The following is a 21390-nucleotide window of genomic DNA, read 5'->3' as shown; positions in this document are numbered from 1 at the left end:
GGTTTATTAATTCTCTGAAACAGATTAAGTCGGCTGCTTTTGTGGGAGAAGAATCAATGATGATTTTAACACACGTCTTCAGGCCATCGGGATGCAAACTAGCTATTTATCCTCACCGGATTACCACAGAGTACAATTGAAATCACAGGTCAGACACATTGAAAGGCTAATTGGATAAAAGCTTCAGAATAGGATCCGAGGAAAACATTAAACTAACATTTTCAGAGTGGTGGTAAGGAATTTGTTAGCATCAAATAGGTTTTCTGTTGTATGGAAGGGGAGGGCAGAACAAGGATAAGATTTGTAAGAACTAAAGACTGATCAAGTTGGGTTTTCTGGCACATTGCTTTTATCCTTTCAGAGCGGAAGATAGTTTGGAGGACATTGTCCACCTCAACACATGTCCCAAAACAGGGAAGGAAAGAAGGAGAGAAGGAGAGGAAGACGGTTTGGAGGTCATTGTCCACCTCAACACATGTCCCAAAACAGGGAAGGAAAGAAGGAGAGGAAGACAGTTTGGAGGACATTGTCCACCTCAACACATGTCCCAAAACAGGGAAGGAAAGAAGGAGAGGAAGACGGTTTGGAGGTCATTGTCCACCTCAACACATCTCAAAACAGGGAAGAAAAGAAGGAGAGAAGGAGAGGAAGACCGTTTGGAGGTCATTGTCCACCTCAACACATCTCAAAACAGGGAAGGAAAGAAGGAGAGAAGGAGAGGAAGACCGTTTGGAGGACATTGTCCACCTCAACACATGTCTCAAAAAAGTGTCACACCCTCAGGACCACTCCTTCATGCCCTCCTGGATCGGACTGGACCTGACCACTCCTGCATGCCCTCGTAGTCCTGACCACTCATGCATGCCCTCGTAGTCCTGACCACTCCTGCATGCCCTCGTAGTCCTGACCACTCCTGCATGCCCTCGTAGTCCTGACCACTCCTGCATGCCCTCGTGGACCTGACCACTCCTGACCACTCCAGCATGCCCTCGTGGACCTGAGTGGACCTGACCACTCCTGACCACTCCTGCATGCCCTTGTGGACCTGACCACTCCTGACCACTCCTGCATGCCCTCCAAGCCTTGACCACTCCTGACCACTCCTGCATGCCCTCATAGTCCTGACCACTCCTGCATGCCCTCGTAGTCCTGACCACTCTTGCATGCCCTCATGGACCTGAGTGGACCTGACCACTCCTGACCACTCCTTCATGCCCTCCTGGATCTGACTGGACCTGACCACTCCTGCATGCCCTCGTAGTCCTGACCACTCCTGCATGCCCTCATGGACCTGACTGGACCTGACCACTTCTACGTGCCCATGGTCCTGAGGTAAATGGAGGACTGTATTTGTATTCATATTTATTAAGGATACTCAGTAGTTCCTGCCAAGGCAGCAGCTACTCTTCCTGGGGTCCAGCAACATTAAGGCAGCTATATACAATTTAAAACATGACATTACATTTCATAACACTTTTCACAACACATTAAGTGTGTTCCCTCAGTCCACTACTCTACTATCACATATCAACAATACAAACTCCATGTGTACATGTGTGTAGAGTGCGTGTCTTATCATGTGTATGTGTGTCTGTGCCTGTGTGTGTGTCTCTTCACAGTCTCCGCTGTTCAATAAGGTGTATTTTAATATTTTTTTTTTAATCTGATTCTACTGCTGGCATCAGTTACCTGATGTGGAATAGAGTTCCATGTGGCCATGGCTCTATGTAGAACTGTGCGCCTCCCATAGTCTATTCTGGACTTGGGAATTGTGAAGAGACCTCTGGTGGCATGTCTTGTGGGGTATGCATGGGTGTCCAAGCTGTGTGCTAGAAGTTTAAACAGACACCTCTGGGAATTCAGCTTGTTAACACCTCTTACAAAAACAAGTAGTGATGAAGTCAATCTCTCCTCAACTTTGAGCCATGACAGATTTAGAGGCACATTATTAATGTTAGCTCTGCATGTACATCAAATCAAATCAAATCAAATGTATTTATATAGCCCTTCTTACATCAGCTGATATCTCAAAGTGCTGTAAAGAAACCCAGCCTAAAACCCCAAACAGCAAGCAATGCAGGTGTAGAAGGTCCGGCCGTGCTGCTTTGTACTGAGCCAATTGTAATTTTCCCAAGTCCCTCTTTGTGGCACCAGATCACACGACTGGACAGTAGTCTAGGTGTGACAACACTTGGGCCTCTACGACCTGCCTTGTTGATAGTGTTGTTCATAAGGCAGAGCAGCGCTTTATTATGGACTGACTTCTCCCCATCTTAGCTATTGTTGTATCAACATGTTTTGACCATGACAGTTTACAATCCAGGGATACTCCAAGCAGTTTAGTCACCTCAATTTCTACATGAACATTACAAGATTTAGTTGAGGTTTATGATTTAGTGAAGGATTTGTCCCAAATACAATGCTTTTAGTTTTTAAAATATTTAGGACAAATGTATTCCTTGCCACCCATTCTGAAACTAACTACAGCTCTTTGTTAAGTGTTGCAGTGATTTCAGTCGCTGTAGTAGCTGACTTGTGTAGTGTTGAGTTACTCAAGGCCAGTGTCATATCATTAGTAAAGATTTAAAAAAGTTATGGGCCTAGACAGCTGCCCTGGGGAATTCCTGATTCTACCTGGATTATGTTGGAGAGGCTTCCATTAAAGAACACACTCTGTGTTCTGTTAGACAGGTAACGCTGTATCCACAATAAGGCAGGGGGTGTAAAGCCACAACACATATGTTTTTCCATCAGCAGATGATGATCGATAATGTCAAAAGCCACACTGAAGTCTAACAAAACAGCTCCTACAATATTTTTATCATACATTTCTCCCAGCCAATCATCAGTCATTTGAGTAAGTTCTGTGCTTGTTGAATGTCCTTCCCTATGATGAAAGTCTGTTGTCAATTTGATTACAGTAAAATAGCATTGTATCTGGTCAAACACCATTTCCAAAAGTTTACTAAGTGTTGGTAACAGGCTGATTGGTTGGCTATTTGAGCCAGTAAATGGGGCTTTACTATTCTTGGGTAGTCAAATTACTTTTGCTTCCCTCCAGGACTGAGGGCACACACTTTCTAGTAGGCTTAGATTGAAGATATGGCAAATAGGAGTGGCAATATCGTTCACTACTATCCTCAGTAATTTTCCATCCAAATTGTCAGACCCCGGTGGCTTGTCATTGTTGAAAGACAACAATACTTCTCCCACTTCTTCCACACTCACTTTCCGGAATTCAAAATTACAACGCTTGTCTTTCATAACGTGTCATGCATAAGTTTACTAATCTTGCCAATGAAAAAATCATTAAAGTAAATGGCAATATCAGTGGGTTTTGTGATGAATGATGGAGCTGAATTTTCCTTTTTGCCCAAAATGTCATTGAAGGTGCTCCAAAGCTTTTTACTGTCATTCTTTACATCATGCATCTTTGTTTTACAGTATAGTTTCTTCTGCTTTTTATTTATTTTTACATTTGCCAATCGGTTGTGCAGCCAGACTTATTTGCCATTCCTTTTGGCTCATCCCTCTCAACCATACAATTGTTAAATTCCTCATCAATCCACGGGGATTTAACAGTTTTTACTGTCATTTTCTTAATGGGTGCATGCTTATTAGTAACTGGAATAAGCAATTTCATAAATGTATCAAGTGCAGCATCTAGTTGCTGTCACGACTCCCGCCGAAGTTGGCTCCCCCGCCTGTTGGGGCGGCGCTCGGCGGTCGTCGTCACCGGCCTACTAGAAGTTGGCTCCCCCGCCTGTTGGGGCGGCGCTCGGCGGTCGTCGTCACCGGCCTACTAGAAGTTGGCTCCCCCGCCTGTTGGGGCGGCGCTCGGCGGTCGTCGTCACCGGCCTACTAGAAGTTGGCTCCCCCGCCTGTTGGGGCGGCGCTCGGCGGTCGTCGTCACCGGCCTACTAGAAGTTGGCTCCCCCGCCTGTTGGGGCGGCGCTCGGCGGTCGTCGTCACCGGCCTACTAGAAGTTGGCTCCCCCGCCTGTTGGGGCGGCGCTCGGCGGTCGTCGTCACCGGCCTACTAGCCACCACCGATCCCTTTTCCATTTTCTATTAGTTTTGTCTTATGAGTTGCACCTGTTTCTGATTTGTGTTTCTTGATTTGTTTCCCTATTTAAGATTGTGGAACCCGCCCTTTGTTGTGGCGGATTATTTCTGTGTTTACGCTTGTGTCATAGGTGTTGTTGTGCTCCGGACCATGTTAACCCTGTGTTTGGGTTGGTCAGTGTTAACCCTGTGTTTGGGTTGGTCAGCGTTAACCCTGTGTTTGGGTTGGTCAGTGTTAACCCTGTGTTTGGGTTGGTCAGTGTTAACCCTGTGTTTGGGTTGGTCAGTGTTAACACTGTGTTTGGGTTGGTCAGTGTTAACCCTGTGTTTGGGTTGGTCAGTGTTAACCCTGTGTTTGGGTTGGTCAGTGTTAACCCTGTGTTTGGGTTGGTCAGCGTTTACCCTGTGTTTGGGTTGGTCAGTGTTAACCCTGTGTTTGGGTTGGTCAGTGTTAACCCTGTGTTTGGGTTGGTCAGCGTTAAGTTTCAGAAAAAAAATTCTCACTTGGATATTGTGGGTTACTGTGTGTAAATAAAGCCGGAAAAAGTCTGATTTCATGGCGTTTCATTTCAGACTCTAAGGCAAGGGGGTGGTAACTTTCTATACCCACTGTATATGACCCTATTTCAAACCAAGACTTCCACTCTATCCGTAGGTCCTTGTTGATTCCCTCTCGCAAGTCTGAAAGGATGTATCAATATGCCAGAAAGCAACAAGGAACCAAGCAACAAGGTGATAAGGCTAGTGGTGAGGCATTGGTTTGGAGCAGAGGCACTAAAATGGTCTCTCTCACTTCTGTATGAAGCGGTCCAGTCCAACACCTGTCCCATATCATTCATATTGAATCCTTAACCCTGACCAACACATAAGAAGCGGAGCAATTGTATTATTCATATTCCAATTAAATGCCTATTTAAATCACACGGGACAATAAATCGAGCCCTTTGCATCCTTAATGCCACTGTACAATTCTGATTGTGATGGAGATGTATGAAGGAGACAGAGAGAGAGAGTCACAGTAGAGTACAGTATTGCCTCTCGTTCCAGTTACCGGGCCACATTTCCATTTCCGCCGGCTGCGTGGAGGCAGGCAGAGGTGGCATTTTCTAATTTTATTGACATGCTTCAATTTCCTGGGGCCCATCACCGCCCTCCCTCCTGCCACAACAGCCTTGCCAGTCATTTCCATTTTACGTGTCTCTTATCTCCGCAAAAAAAGGCATTTCCATCTACTAGCCGGCGGGTGTTAATGTGAAAGCGGGGTTTACATTTTATACGGAGAGGCCACATTTAAACATTTGACCAGCGTTCGTTCCCCTGCGCTGCATATAAAAAACTGATGATAGATAGGGGACCAAATGTCACAGCAGAAAGGGCTTTTGCCATGAATGTTTTATTCAGTCTCTGCCTCGCGCAGATCACATTTATACAATAGAAAATGTAAATGTTATGCAGAACGTTAAAAAAAGACACTATATATTTTATGACCTTCAATAAAAGAGGGTAAAATGTCTTTCCATCCAAATAGGGCAGGAATGAAACACATATTTAATGTGAGTGGGAAATGGGACTGGGAGCTGCGAGGCGAGGGAAGAAGCTCTTTCAGAAGGCATTGGGTGATATTCACTTAACCTGGTGGCAAAGGCAGCTCGGCTCTCTGTCTGTCTCCAACCAGCTCACAGATTTATGTCTGTCTGTAGCTCTGCTTGCCTGTCGTCCCAGCAGTGTGGATAAATAAAAGGGAAGGCTGCCTGTCTCTCTGAGCGGCCCATCCACAGCGAGAGAGAGAGAGAGAGAGAGATTGGAGCTGGGTTCTAATGTTAATGTCATCCAGGTTTATGAACAGATTGATAGCAGGGTGTTGTGGGCATTATGGTATGGTGGAGCAGCTGTTTATGTCATTGAAACGCTCAATGGACGGATGTATTTTGGTCACTACACATCTCATCTAATAAATTAGATATTGATCAAAAGTTCCAATGGAAAGTTGTGTAATGTTGAGACATGTGGCTGAATCTACCTTGTTGTTGAAGGAAAAGAACACAGAGTAAATCCAATAAAGCCCAGAGGCAAAATACGGTGCCGTTTTCTTCTGCCAGGTAACTCACCTGGTGGAGAGAAAAAGAAGAAGAATTCTAGAAGAATGGAGATACATAGAAATTCTGAGGTTAAAAGAAAGAGGAAGGAGGGTAAAGTAGAGATACTGTAGTATTATAATAGAGAGAGATACTGTAGTATTATAATAGAGATACTGTAGTATTATAATAAAGATACTGCAGTATTATAATAGAGATACTGTAGTAGTATAATAGAGAGAGATACTGTAGTATTATAATAGAGAGAGATACTGCAGTATTATAATAGAGAGAGATACTGCAATATTATAATAGAGAGAGATACTGTAGTATTATAATAGAGATACTGTAGTATTATAATAGAGATACTGCAGTATTATAATAGAGATACTGTAGTATTATAATAGAGAAAGATACTGTAGTATTATAATAGAGATACTGCAGTATTATAATAGAGATGCTGCAGTATTATAATAGAGATACTGTAGTATTATAATAGAGAAAGATACTGTAGTATTATAATAGAGATACTGCAGTATTATAATAGAGATACTGTAGTAGTATTATAGAGATACTGTAGTATTATAATAGAGAGAGATACTGTAGTAGTATAATAGACAGAGATACAGTAGTATTATAATAGAGATACTGTAGTATTATAATAGAGAGAGATACTGTAGTAGTATAATAGAGATATATCCTGTAGTATTATAATAGAGAGAGATACTGTATATTATAATAGAGAGAGATACTGTAGTATTATAATAGAGATACTGTAGTATTATAATAGACATACTGCAGTATTATAATAGAGATATGGTAGTAGTATAATAGAGAGAGATACTGTAGTAGTATAATAGAGATATATACTGTAGTATTATAATAGAGAGAGATACTGTATATTATAATAGAGAGAGATACTGTATATTATAATAGAGAGAGAGATACTGTAGTATTATAATAGAGAGAGATACTGTAGTATTATAATAGAGATGCTGCAGTATTATAATAGAGATGCTGTAGTATTATAATAGAGATGCTGCAGTATTATAATAGAGATACTGCAGTATTATAATAGAGATACTGTAGTAGTATAATAGAGAGAGATACTGTAGTATTATAATAGAGAGAGATACTGTAGTATTATAATAGAGATGCTGCAGTATTATAATAGAGATACTGCAGTATTATAATAGAGGGAGATACTGTAGTATTATAATAGAGGGAGATACTGTAGTATTATAATAGAGATACTGTAGTATTATAATAGAGATACTGTAGTATTATAATAGAGATACTGCAGTATTATAATAGAGATACTGTAGTATTATAATAGAGATACTGTAGTATTATAATAGAGATACTGTAGTATTATAATAGAGATACTGTAGTATTATAATAGAGATACTGCAGTATTATAATAGAGATACTGTAGTATTATAATAGAGAGAGATACTGTAGTATTATAATAGAGAGAGATACTGTAGTATTATAATAGAGAGAGATACTGTAGTATTATAATAGAGATACTGCAGTATTATAATAGAGATATGGTAGTAGTATAATAGAGAGAGATACTGTAGTATTATAATAGAGAGAGATACTGCAGTATTATAATAGAGAGAGATACTGCATTATTATAATACAGAGAGATACTGTAGTATTATAATAGAGATACTGTAGTATTATAATAGAGATACTGCAGTATTATAATAGAGATACTGTAGTATATAATAGAGATATATACTGTAGTATTATAATAGAGAGAGATACTGTATATTATAATAGAGAGAGATACTGTAGTATTATAATAGAGATACTGTAGTATTATAATAGACATACTGCAGTATTATAATAGAGATATATACTGTAGTATTATAATAGAGATGCTGCAGTATTATAATAGAGATATGGTAGTAGTATAATAGAGAGAGATACTGTAGTAGTATAATAGAGATATATACTGTAGTATTATAATAGAGAGAGATACTGTATATTATAATAGAGATGCTGCAGTATTATAATAGAGATGCTGCAGTATTATAATAGAGATACTGTAGTATTATAATAGAGATACTGCAGTATTATAATAGAGGGAGATACTGTAGTATTATAATAGAGATACTGTAGTATTATAATAGAGATACTGTAGTATTATAATAGAGATACTGTAGTAGTATAATAGAGATACTGTAGTATTATAATAGAGATACTGCAGTATTATAATAGAGATACTGTAGTATTATAATAGAGAGAGATACTGTAGTATTATAATAGAGGGGGATACTGTAGTATTATAATAGAGATACTGTAGTATTATAATAGAGATACTGTAGTATTATAATAGAGATACTGTAGTAGTATAATAGAGATACTGTAGTATTATAATAGAGATACTGTAGTATTATAATAGAGAGAGATACTGTAGTATTATAATAGAGATACTGCAGTATTATAATAGAGATGCTGCAGTATTATAATAGAGATGCTGTAGTATTATAATAGAGAGAGATACTGTATATTATAATAGAGAGAGATACTGTAGTATTATAATAGACATACTGCAGTATTATAATAGAGATGCTGCAGTATTATAATAGAGATGCTGTAGTATTATAATAGAGATACTGTAGTAGTATAATAGAGATACTGTAGTATTATAATAGAGATACTGCAGTATTATAATAGAGGGAGATACTGTAGTATTATAATAGAGATACTGTAGTATTATAATAGAGATACTGTAGTATTATAATAGAGATACTGTAGTAGTATAATAGAGATACTGTAGTATTATAATAGAGATACTGCAGTATTATAATAGAGATACTGTAGTATTATAATAGAGATACTGCAGTATTATAATAGAGATGCTGCAGTATTATAATAGAGATGCTGCAGTATTATAATAGAGATACTGTAGTATTATAATAGAGAGAGATACTGTAGTATTATAATAGAGATACTGCAGTATTATAATAGAGATGCTGCAGTATTATAATAGAGATGCTGCAGTATTATAATAGAGATACTGTAGTATTATAATAGAGATACTGTAGTATTATAATAGAGATGCTGCAGTATTATAATAGAGATACTGTAGTATTATAATAGAGATGCTGCAGTATTATAATAGAGATGCTGCAGTATTATAATAGAGATGCTGCAGTATTATAATAGAGATGCTGCAGTATTATAATAGAGATGCTGCAGTATTATAATAGAGATGCTGCAGTATTATAATAGAGATGCTGTAGTATTATAATAGAGAGAGATACTGTATATTATAATAGAGAGAGATACTGTAGTATTATAATAGAGATGCTGCAGTATTATAATAGAGATGCTGCAGTATTATAATAGAGATGCTGCAGTATTATAATAGAGATGCTGCAGTATTATAATAGAGATGCTGCAGTATTATAATAGAGATGCTGCAGTATTATAATAGAGATGCTGCAGTATTATAATAGAGATGCTGCAGTATTATAATAGAGATGCTGTAGTATTATAATAGAGAGAGATACTGTATATTATAATAGAGAGAGATACTGTAGTATTATAATAGACATACTGCAGTATTATAATAGAGATGCTGCAGTATTATAATAGAGATACTGTAGTATTATAATAGAGAGAGATACTGTATATTATAATAGAGAGAGATACTGTATATTATAATAGAGAGAGATACTGTATATTATAATAGAGAGAGATACTGTAGTATTATAATAGACATACTGCAGTATTATAATAGAGATGCTGCAGTATTATAATAGAGATGCTGTAGTATTATAATAGAGATGCTGTAGTATTATAATAGAGAGAGATACTGTATATTATAATAGAGAGAGATACTGTAGTATTATAATAGAGATGCTGCAGTATTATAATAGAGATACTGCAGTATTATAATAGAGATACTGCAGTATTATAATAGAGATGCTGCAGTATTATAATAGAGATACTGTAGTAGTATAATAGAGAGAGATACTGTAGTAGTATAATAGAGAGAGATACTGTAGTATTATAATAGAGATACTGTAGTATTATAATAGAGATGCTGCAGTATTATAATAGAGATGCTGTAGTATTATAATAGAGAGAGATACTGTAGTAGTATAATAGAGAGAGATACTGTAGTATTATAATAGAGATACTGTAGTATTATAATAGAGATACTGTAGTATTATAATAGAGGGAGATACTGTGTCACGCCCTGATCTGTTTCACCTGTCCTTGTGCTTGTCTCCACCCCCCTCCAGGTGTCGCCCATCTTCCCCACTTATCCCCTTGGTATTTATACCTGTGTTTTCTGTCTGTCTGTGCCAGTTCGTCTTGTTTGTTCAAGCCTACCAGATTTTTGTGTCTCAGCTCCTGCTTTTTACAGTCTCTCTTTTCTCGCCCTCCTGGTTTTGACCCCCACCTGTCCTGACTCTGAGCTCGTCTGCCTGACCATTCTGCCTGACCTGACCATGGGCCAACCTACCGTCCTGTACCTTTGCCCCTTCTCTGGATTACTGACCTCTGCCTGACCTGACCCTGGGCCAACCTGCCGTCCTGTACCTTGGCCCAACTACTCAGGATGATCGACCCCTGCCTGCCTTGACCTGCCTTTTGCCTGCCCCTGTTGTTACAATAAACACTGTTACTTCACACAGTCTGCACTTGGGTCTTACCTGAAACCTGACATACTGCAGTATTATAATACAGAGAGATACTGTAATATTACAATAGAAAGAGATACTACATTATTATAACAGAGAGAGATACTACAGTATTGTAATAGAGAGAGATACTGCAGTATTATAATAGAGAGAGATACTACAGTATTATAATAGAGAAAGATACTGTAGTATTATAATAGAGAGAGAGATACTGTATATTATAATAGAGAAAGATACTGTAGTATTATAATAGAGATACTGTAGTGTTATAATCGAGAGAGACTTTAGTATTATAATAGAGAGAGATACTGTAGTATTATAATAGAGATACTGTAGCATTATAACAGAGAGAGATACTGTAGTATTATAATAGAGATACTGTACATTATAATAGATAGAGATACTGTAGAATTATAATAGAGATAAATACTGTAGTATTATAATAGAGATACTGTAGTATTATAATAGAGATAGTGTAGTATTATAATAGAGATAAATAGTGTAGTATTATAATAGAGATACAGCAGTATTATAATAGAGATACTGTAGTATTATAATAGAGAGAGATAGTGTAGTATTATAATAGAGAGAGATACTGTAGTATTATAATAGAGATACTGTAGTATTATAATAGAGATACTGTAGTATTATAATAGATAGATATACTGTAGAATTATAATAGAGAGAGATACTGTAGTATTATAATAGAGATACTGTAGTATTATAATAGAGATACTGTACATTATAATAGAGAAACATCAGTATTATAATAGAGATACTGTAGTAGTATTATAGAGAGAGATACTGTAGTATTATAATAGAGATACTGTAGTATTATAATAGATAGATATACTGTAGAATTATAATAGAGAGAGATACTGTAGTATTATAATAGAGATACTGTAGTATTATAATAGAGATACTGTACATTATAATAGAGAAACAGCAGTATTATAATAGAGATACTGTAGTATTATAATAGATAGAGATACTGTAGTATTATAACAGAAAATCAGCAATATTATAATAGAGATACTGTATATTATAATAGAGAGAGCCATGTGAATTAATTATCTTCCCACTCTCCTGCTGTGTTCTGATAGCCTGTGTAATATGCAGGCTCACTCTCTCTGCCATAGGCTACAGAAAGGTTCAGAGGAGGATGGTCTCAGGAGGCTCCCTCCATCGATCTATCTTTCTGTCTCTTTCTATTTCTCTTTCTCTCTATTTCCCCCACCTCTTGTGTGTGTCTGTCTGTCTGTCTGTCTGTCTGTCTGTCTGTCTGTCTGTCTGTCTGTCTGTCTGTCTGTCTCTCTCTCTCTCTCTCTCTCTCTCTCTCTCTCTCTCTCTCTCTCTCTCTCTCTCTCTCTCTCTCTCTCTCTCTCTCTCTCTCTCTCTCTCTCTCTCTCTCTCTCCTTCTTTCTCTCTCAATTCAATTCAAATAGCTTTATTGGCATGACGTGCCAATGTACATATTTTGCCAAAGCATACTTGAGCAATTAAGTGATGAATTTACAATATTAACATAATTAAAATAATAATAATAACAAGATTGTCAAGGGGATTATTCTCTCTCTCTTTCTCAGGATCATCCCCCCTGACATCATGGGAAAATCAGAAGAAATCAGCCAAGACCTCAGAAAAAAAAGTGTAGACCTCCACAAGTCTGGTTCATCCTTGGGAGCAATTTCCAAACGCTTGAAGGTACCACGCTCATCTGTACAAACAATAGTACGCAAGTATAAACACCATGGGACCACGCAGCCGTCATACCGCTCAGGAAGGAGACGTGTTCTGTCTCCTAGAGATGAACGTACTTTGGTGTGAAAAGTGCAAATCAATTCTATTTTATTATTATTTTTTTTTTATTTTACCTTTATTTTACTAGGCAAGTCAGTTAAGAACAAATTCTTATTTTCAATGACGGCCTAGGAACAGTGGGTTAACTGCCTGTTCAGGGGCAGAACGACAGATTTGTACCTTGTCAGCTCGGGGGTTTGAACTTGCAACCTTCCGGTTACTAGTCCAACGCTCTAACCACTAGGCTACCCTGCCGCCCCTAGAACAACAGCAAAGGACCTTGTGAAGATGCTGGAGGAAACAGGTACAAAAGTATCTATATCCACAGTAAAACAAGTCTTATATCAACATAACCTGAAAGGCCACTCAGCAAGGAAGAAGCCACTGCTCCAAAACCGCCGTAAAAAAGCCAGACTACGGTTTGCAGCTGCACATGGGGACAAAGATCATACTTTTTGGAGAAATGTCCTCTGGTCTGATGAAACAAAAATAGAACTGTTTGGCCATGTTATGTTTGGAGGAAAAAGGGGGATGCTTGCAAGCCGAAGAACACCATCCCAACCGTGAATCACTGGGATGACAGTATCATGTTGTGGGGGTGCTTTGCTGCAGGAGGGACTGGTGCACTTCACAAAATGGATGGCTCATGAGGAAGGAAAATTCTGTGGATATATTGAAGCAACATCACAAGACATCAGTCTTAAGCAAAGTGGCTTAAGGACAACAAAGTCAAGGTATTGGAGTGGCCATCACAAAGCCCTTACCTCAATCCCATAGAAATTTTGAGGGCAGAACGAATAAGCGTGTGCGAGCAAGGAGGCCTACAAACCTGACTCAGTTACACAAGCTCTGTCAGGAGGAATGGGACAAAATTCACCCAACTTATTGGGTGAAGCTTGTGGAAGGCTACCCGAAACGTTTGACCCAAGTTAAACAATTTAAAGGCAATGCTACCAAATACTAGTTGAGTGTATGTCAACTTCTGACCCACTGGGAGATGGATGAAGGAAATGAAAGCTGAAATAAATCATTCTCTGTCATGCCCTGACCGTAGAGAGCCTTTTTATGTCTCTATTTGGTTTGGTCATGGTGTGGGGTGGGCATTCTATGTTCTGTTTTCTATGATTTTGTATTTCTATGTTTTGGCCGGGTATGGTTCTTAATCAGGGACAGCTGTCTATCGTTGTCTCTGATTGGGAATCAGCCTTTTCCCCTTTTATAATTTGTGGGAAGTTGTCTTTGTTAGGGATACCATAGCCCTTGTTAGGGGTACCATAGCCCTTGTTAGGGGTACCACAGCCCTTGTTAGGGGGACCAAAGCCCTTGTTAGGGGTACCATAGCCCTTGTTAGGGGTACCACAGCCCTTGTTAGGGGGACCAAAGCCCTTGTTAGGGGTACCATAGCCCTTGTTAGGGGTACCACAGCCCTTGTTAGGGGTACCACAGCCCTTGTTAGGGGGACCAAAGCCCTTGTTAGGGGTACCATAGCCCTTGTTAGGGGTACCATATCCCTTGAAAGCTTCACGGTTGTTTAGTTGTTTCCTGTTTTTGTTGGCGACATTCTAAATAAAAGTTAAAAGTTATATGTACGCTCACAACGCTGCACCTTGGTCTTCCTTGAACGACGGCCGTGACATTCTCTCTACTATTATTCTGACATTTCACATTCTTAAAATAAAGTGGTGATCCTAACTGACCGAAGACAGGAAATTTTTAATTTTTTAGGATTAAATGTCAGGAATTGTGAAAAACTGAGTTTAAATGTATTTAAATAATAATAATCAAAGTAGTTGTCGAGGGTGCAGCAAGTCAGCGCCTCAGGAGTAAATGTCAGTTGGCTTTTCATTGTCGATCATTAAGAGTATCTCTTCCACTCCTGCTGTCTCTAGAGAGTTGAAAACAGCAGGTCTGGGACAGGTAGTATGTCCGGTGAACAGATCAGGGTTCCATAGCCACAGGCAGAATAGTTGAAACTGGAGCAGCAGCACGGCCAGGTGGACTGGAGACAGCAAGGAGTCATCATGCCAGGTAGTGTTATAAGGCATGGTCCTAGGGCTCAGGTCCTCCGAGAGAAAGAGAGAAAGAGATAATTAGAGAGAGCATACTTAAATTCCCACCGGATAAGACAGGAGAAGTACTCCAGATATAACAAACTGACCCCCGACACATAAACTACTGCAGCATAAATACTGGAGGCTGAGACAGGAGGGGTCAGGAGACACTGTGGCCCCATCCGATGATACCCCGGACAGGGCCAAACAGGCAGGATATAACCCCACCCACTTTGCCAAAGCACAGCCCCCACGCCACTAGGGGGATATCTTCAACCACCAATTTACCATCCTGAGACAAGGCCGAGTATAGCCCACAAAGATCTCCGCCACGGCACAACCCAAGGGGGGGGGGGGGCGCCAACCCAGACAGGAAGATCACGTCAGTGACTCAACCCACTCAAGTGACGCACCCCTCCTAGGGACGGCATGAAAGAGCACCAGTAAGCCAGTGACTCCCTGTAATAGGGTTAGAGGCAGAGAATCCCAGTGGAGAGAGGGGAACCGGCCAGGCAGAGACAGCAAGGGCGGTTCCTGGGCCAGACTACACTCAATCACAGGACCCACTGAAGAGATGAGTCTTCAGTAAAGACTTAAAGGTTGAGAGCGAGTCTGCGTCTCTCACATGGGTAGGCAGACCATTCCATAAAAATGGAGCTCTGTTGGAGAAAGCCCTGCCTCCAGCTGTTTGCTTAGAAATGTTAGGGACAATTAGGAGGCCTGCGTCTTGTGACCGTAGCGTATGTGTAGGTATGTACGGCAGGACCAAATCAGAAAGATAGGTAGGAGCAAGCCAGTAGTCTAACCTAGAAGTAACAAAAGCATGGATTAATTTTTCTGCATCGTTTTTGGACAGAAAGTTTCTGATTTTTGCAATGTTACGTAGATGGAAACAGTGAAATAGTCTTGATATTTTCGTCAAAAGAGAGATCAGGGTCCAGAGTAACGCCGAGGTCCTTCACAGTTTTATTTGAGACGACTGTACAACCATCAAGATTAATTGTCAGATTCAACAGAAGATGTCTTTGTTTCTTGGGACCTAGAACAAGCATCTCTGTTTTGTCCGAGTTTAAAAGTAGAACGTTTGCAGCCATCCACTTCCTTATGTCTGAAACACAGGCTTCTAGCGGGGGCAATTTTAGGGCTTCACCATGTAGAGTGGAGTAGAGTGGAGTTGATTAAAGTACAGTTCAGTAGAGTGGAGTAGAGTGGAGTAGCGTACAGTCTGGAGTAGAGTTGAGTGGAGTACAGTAGCGTTGAGTAGAGTAGAGTGGAGTGGAGTGGATTAGAGTGGAGTAGAGTACAGTCTGGAGTAGAGTGGAGTGGAGTGCAGTAGAGTGAAGTATAGTACAGTCTGGAGTTGAGTAGAGTAGACTGGAGTACAGTAGAGTGGAGTGGAATACAGTAGAGTGGAGTAGAGTAGAGTAGATAGGAGAACAGTGGAGTGTAGTGGAGTAGAGTGGAGTGGAGTAAAGTGGAGTAGAGTGGAGTGGAGTGGAGTGGAGTAGAGTAGAGTAGAGTGGAGTACATTACAGTAGGGTACAGTAGGGTACAGTAGAGTACAGTACAGTAGAGTTCAGTACAGTAGAGTACAGTTCAGTACAGTACTGTTGAGTACAGTAGAGTACAGTACAGTAGAGTTAAGTACAGTAGTGTACAGTAAAGTTCAGTTCAGTACTGTAGAGTGCAGTAGAATACAGTACAGTATAATACAGTACAGTACCATATAGTACAGTACAGAAGAGTTCAGTACAGTACAGCACAGTATAGTACAGTACAGTAGAGTTCAGTATAGTACAGTAGCGCACAGTACAGTAGAGTACAGTACAATGCATTTGAGTGCAGTAAAGTAGATTTAAGTACAGTACAGTACAGTAGAGTACAGTAGAGTATAGTACAATACTATAGAGTACAGTACAGTATAGTTCAGTACAGTACAGTTGAGTACATTACAGTGGAGAACAGTACAGTAGAGTACAGTACAGTAGAGACAATACAGTAGAGTACAATACAGTAGAGTTCAGTACAGTACAGTACAGTGGAGTACAGTACAGTACAGTGGAGTACAGTACAGTAAAGGACAGTACAGTACAGTAGAGTAGAGTACAGTGGAGTACTGTACAGTAGAGTACAGTAGAGTACAGTACAGTAGAGCACAATAGTGTAGAGTACAGTACAGTAGAGTACAGTAGAGTTCAGTACAGTACAGTACAGTACAGTAAAGTTCAGTACAGTACAGTACAGTAGAGTAGAGTTCAGTACAGTAGAGTTCAGTACATTACAATAGAGTACAGTACAGTACAGTAGAGTTCAGTACAGTACAGTAGAGTTCAGTACAGTACAGTAGAGTACAGTAGAGTTCAGTACAGTAGAGTACAATACAGTACAGTAGCATACAGTACAATACAGTAGAGTACAATACAGTAGAGTTCAGTACAGTACAGTACAATAAAGTACAGTACAGTAGAATTAAGTACAGTAGAGTTCAGTACAGTACAGTAGAGTACAGTAGAGTTCAGTACAGTAGAGTACAATACAGTACAGTAGCATACAGTACAATAGAGTAGAGTACAATACAGTAGAGTTCAGTACAGTACAGTACAATAGAGTACAGTACAGTAGAATTAAGTACAGTAGAGTACAGTACAGTACATCAGAATTCAGTACAGTATAGTAGAGTACAGTACAGCAGAGTTCAGTACAGTAGAGTACAGTACAGTAGAGTACAGTACAATACAGTAGACTACAGTACAGTAGACTACAGTTCAGTACAGTACAGTACAGTACAGTACAGTAGAGTACAGTACAGTACAGTACAGTACAGTACAGTACAGTACAGTAGAGGGAGTCTGCCTCCTGCCTGGAGGGTAGGAGTACAGTAGAATACAGTACAGTAGAGTACAGTACAATACAGTAGAGTACAGTACAGTACAGTAGACTACAGTAAGAAAGAAAGAAAGAAAGAAAGAAAGACGGAGAGAGAGAAAGAAATAGAGAGAGAGCGAGAGCAAGAGGGACAGAGAGAGAGAGAAAGAAAGAAAGAAAGAGAGAGAGAGAACAGAGCCACAGGACAGCAGCACAATTAGACCCAACCAAATCATGAGAAAACTAAAAGATAATTACTTGACACATTGGAAAGAATTAACAAAAAAACTGAGCAAACTAGAATGCTATTTGGCCCAAACAGAGAGTATACTGCGACAGAATACCTGACCACTGTGACTGACCCAAAATTAAGGAAAGCTTTGACTATGTACAGACTCAGTGAGCATAGCCTTGCTATTGAGAAAGGCCACCGTAGGCAGACATGGCTCTCAAGAGAAGACAGGCTATGTGCTCACTGCACACAAAATGAGGTGAAAACTGAGCTGCACTTCCTAACCTCCTGCCCAATGTATGACCATATTAGAGAGACATATTTCCCTCAGATTACACAGATCCACAAAGAATTCAAAAACAAATCCAATTTTGATAAACTCCCATATCTACTGGGTGAAATTTCACAGTGTGCCATCACAGCAGCAAGATTTGTGACCTGTTGCCACGAGAAAGGGCAACCAGTGAAGAACAAACACCATTGTAAATACAACCCATATTTATGCTTATTTATTTTATCTTGTGTCCTTTAACCATTTGTACATTGTTAAAACACTCATATATATATATGTATAATATGACATTTGTAATGTCTTTATTGTTTTGAAACTTCTGTATGTGTAATGTTTACTGTTAATTTTTATTGTTTATTTCACTTTGGTATGTTGTCTACCTCACTTGCTTTGGCAATGTTAACACATGTTTCCCATGCCAATAAAGCCCTTGAATTGAATTGAATTGAATTGAGAGAGAGAGAGAGAGAGAGAGAGAGAGAGAGAGAGAGAGAGAGAGAGGGGGGGACAGAGAGAGAGAGAGAGAGAAAGAAAGAAAGAAAGAAAGAAAGAAAGAAAGAAAGAAAGAAAGAGAGAGAGAAGTATTGTGTTTGTGTGTGTGTGAGAGAGAGGGAGGGTAGAACGAGAGAGAGACAGACAGCAAGAGAGAGAGAGAGAGAGAGAGAGAGAGGGAAAGACAGAGAGAGAGAGCAGAGGGTCAGATGAGCTCCTGCATTTTTCAGCTTGTTCTTTAAAAAAAGATAGATTTAGAGTTAGTTAAATTTGGATTTTTTTCGCCAGGAACATATACAGGATGCTACCCTCTACAACATAACCTTCACTCCAAATCAAAACTCAAAACCTACAACCTGATTTTGGACGGAATTACGGAATCACCTGGAAGGCTTACAACTACCAAAGATTATTATTCCTACGCTATACAGCAAATGTTCTGGAAAACAACAGAAACCTGAAAACACCATCCAACCTGGAACTGAGTGAGTAATGTTTTGTCTGAAGCTATATTTTACTTCCAAAAGCCAAGAAGAAAAATACATTACATGAATTTATAAGGACTGAATGCTAAGTTAAGACTGCCAAGCTTGATACAACTTCAAGTAGCACTAACGTGTCAAGTGAGAGGTGTCAAAGCCCTTTAGCCCAACAATGGCAGGAGAGTCGACCAGTCTACTCCGAACAAATGGAGAGGCCTTAGAAGCTGCCTCCCGCTGTTCAGAGGTAATTCAAATACAGTACCCTGTGTATGTAAAGAATGATAAGGAAAGAAAAGATCACAAAATGAAGCTCCTTATGGAAAGTCAAGAGACACTTTTTGCTGACTATTGTAAAAAGGGGAACATCAGCAACCTCATCTTCCACACAGACCATCCCCTGGCATGGCACAGGGCTATATTAGCACACTACCCCTCTGTTAAGAGGAGGGGTGTTAACGAGGGGTGGAAACTCAGGATACTAGACAACGACGACTCTGAGTCAGCTAATATACATCTCTATAAGTCTGGAACTGTATTGGTACAGGGCAACCCCAAACAGTTTCAGCTGGACTTTCACCTAATCAAAGAATTAGCTCAGCAGGAGAAGCTCTTCCTTGAGAAAGATACTCCCACCACGAGCGGGTCAGACCAGACCTCTTCATTATATAACCCCAAAGACGAGCAACCCCCAGTGGAAAGTCAACCTCCCAGCACAGAGTACTACCCCCTCATTGAAATGAAGGATAAAATGACCCAGCTGGAGGTAAGGCAGGTGGAGCTGCAACAGCAGGTGATTACACTCCAGTCAGCACAGACCCAGACAACAGTCCAGCACAACAACACTCCCTTAACCAGACCCGAAGTGCTGGAGGTGAAGAGAGACATATCTGCACTCCGGACTGCGGTGAGACAACTTCAACAATATAAAAAGCAAGAGCAGGAGAAGAACAGAGTGCTAGAGGAGAGGATCAGACTGCTGGAGGAGAGGATCAGACTGCTGGAGGAGGGGGTGAGGAGGATGGCGTGTGACAAAGAACAACCCACTAGAGAGGAGGCCACAGAACAGCCCTCCTCAGCTCCAGACAAAAGTCTCGACACCACAGCAGAACAGTCCACCCCAGACCCTGACCATAGCATCGACATCACAGCAGAACAGACAAATGAAGAACGTCAAGCCCAGGAGATCTCACCCCCTCTGAGCACCCCCCCTGTCAGCCACCCTGATAGCCCTCCTGACAACCCCCCCACACCCACTGAGGACATACACAAGACACAGATTGTACTCCTTATGGACTCAAATGGGAAATATATACAAGAATTGAAATTGAGAGAAAAAGAGAGACAGAGAATGAGAGAGAGAGAGAGACAGAGATACAGAGACTAGCGACATGTGAGACAGCACTTCTCTTCGTCACATTGAGATCCCACAGCACCAGTCTCTGTCGGCTTCCTGTAACACCATGCCTGTGTCTCTGCAGCTCCAAAACCCACTAATCTATCACACATCAGCTGCAATCAACTCCTATTCTTTATCCCATCCTGATTATGTTCAGATCAATACGTCTGATGAAACCTTGTACTCACTACCCATGATCCAGCTGACGTTCGTACAGAATACAATAAAAGCAATCACTGAGGTGAAATCTGTGTGTAATTCCTAACCTAATCTCTCTCTCTCTCTCTCTCTCTCTCTCTCTCTCTCTCTCTCTCTCTCTCTCTCTCTCTCTCTCTCTCTCTCTCTCTCTCTCTCTCTCTCTCTCTCTCTCTCTCTCACACACACACACCTTTAATAATGGACATGCCTCTGACGCTAGGGAGAGATAGTGGTGCATTGATTTTGTTGATGAAACTCCATCCAGGACCTCAGTCCTCTCCTGTTAGTCTTGTGTCTATGTTTGTTAAGGTGAAACTCCATCCAGGACCCCAGTCCTCTCCTGTTAGTCTTGTGTCTATGTTTGTTAAGGTGAAACTCCATCCAGGACCTCAGTCCTCTCCTGTTAGTCTTGTGTCTATGTTTGTTAAGGTGAAACTCCATCCAGGACCCCAGTCCTCTCCTGTTAGTCTTGTGTCTATGTTTGTTAAGGTGAAACTCCATCCAGGACCTCAGTCCTCTCCTGTTAGTCTTGTGTCTATGTTTGTTAAGGTGAAACTCCATCCAGGACCCCAGTCCTCTCCTGTTAGTCTTGTGTCTATGTTTGTTAAGGTGAAACTCCATCCAGGACCTCAGTCCTCTCCTGTTAGTCTTGTGTCTATGTTTGTTAAGGTGAAACTCCATCCAGGACCTCAGTCCTCTCCTGTTAGTCTTGTGTCTATGTTAATTAAGGTGAAACTCCATCCAGGACCCCAGTCCTCTCCTGTTAGTCTTGTGTC

Source organism: Oncorhynchus clarkii, chromosome 26, assembly GCF_045791955.1.
Source record: "Oncorhynchus clarkii lewisi isolate Uvic-CL-2024 chromosome 26, UVic_Ocla_1.0, whole genome shotgun sequence".
Lineage (NCBI taxonomy): Eukaryota > Metazoa > Chordata > Actinopteri > Salmoniformes > Salmonidae > Oncorhynchus > Oncorhynchus clarkii.
Note: the sequence above shows the minus strand (reverse complement) of the source record.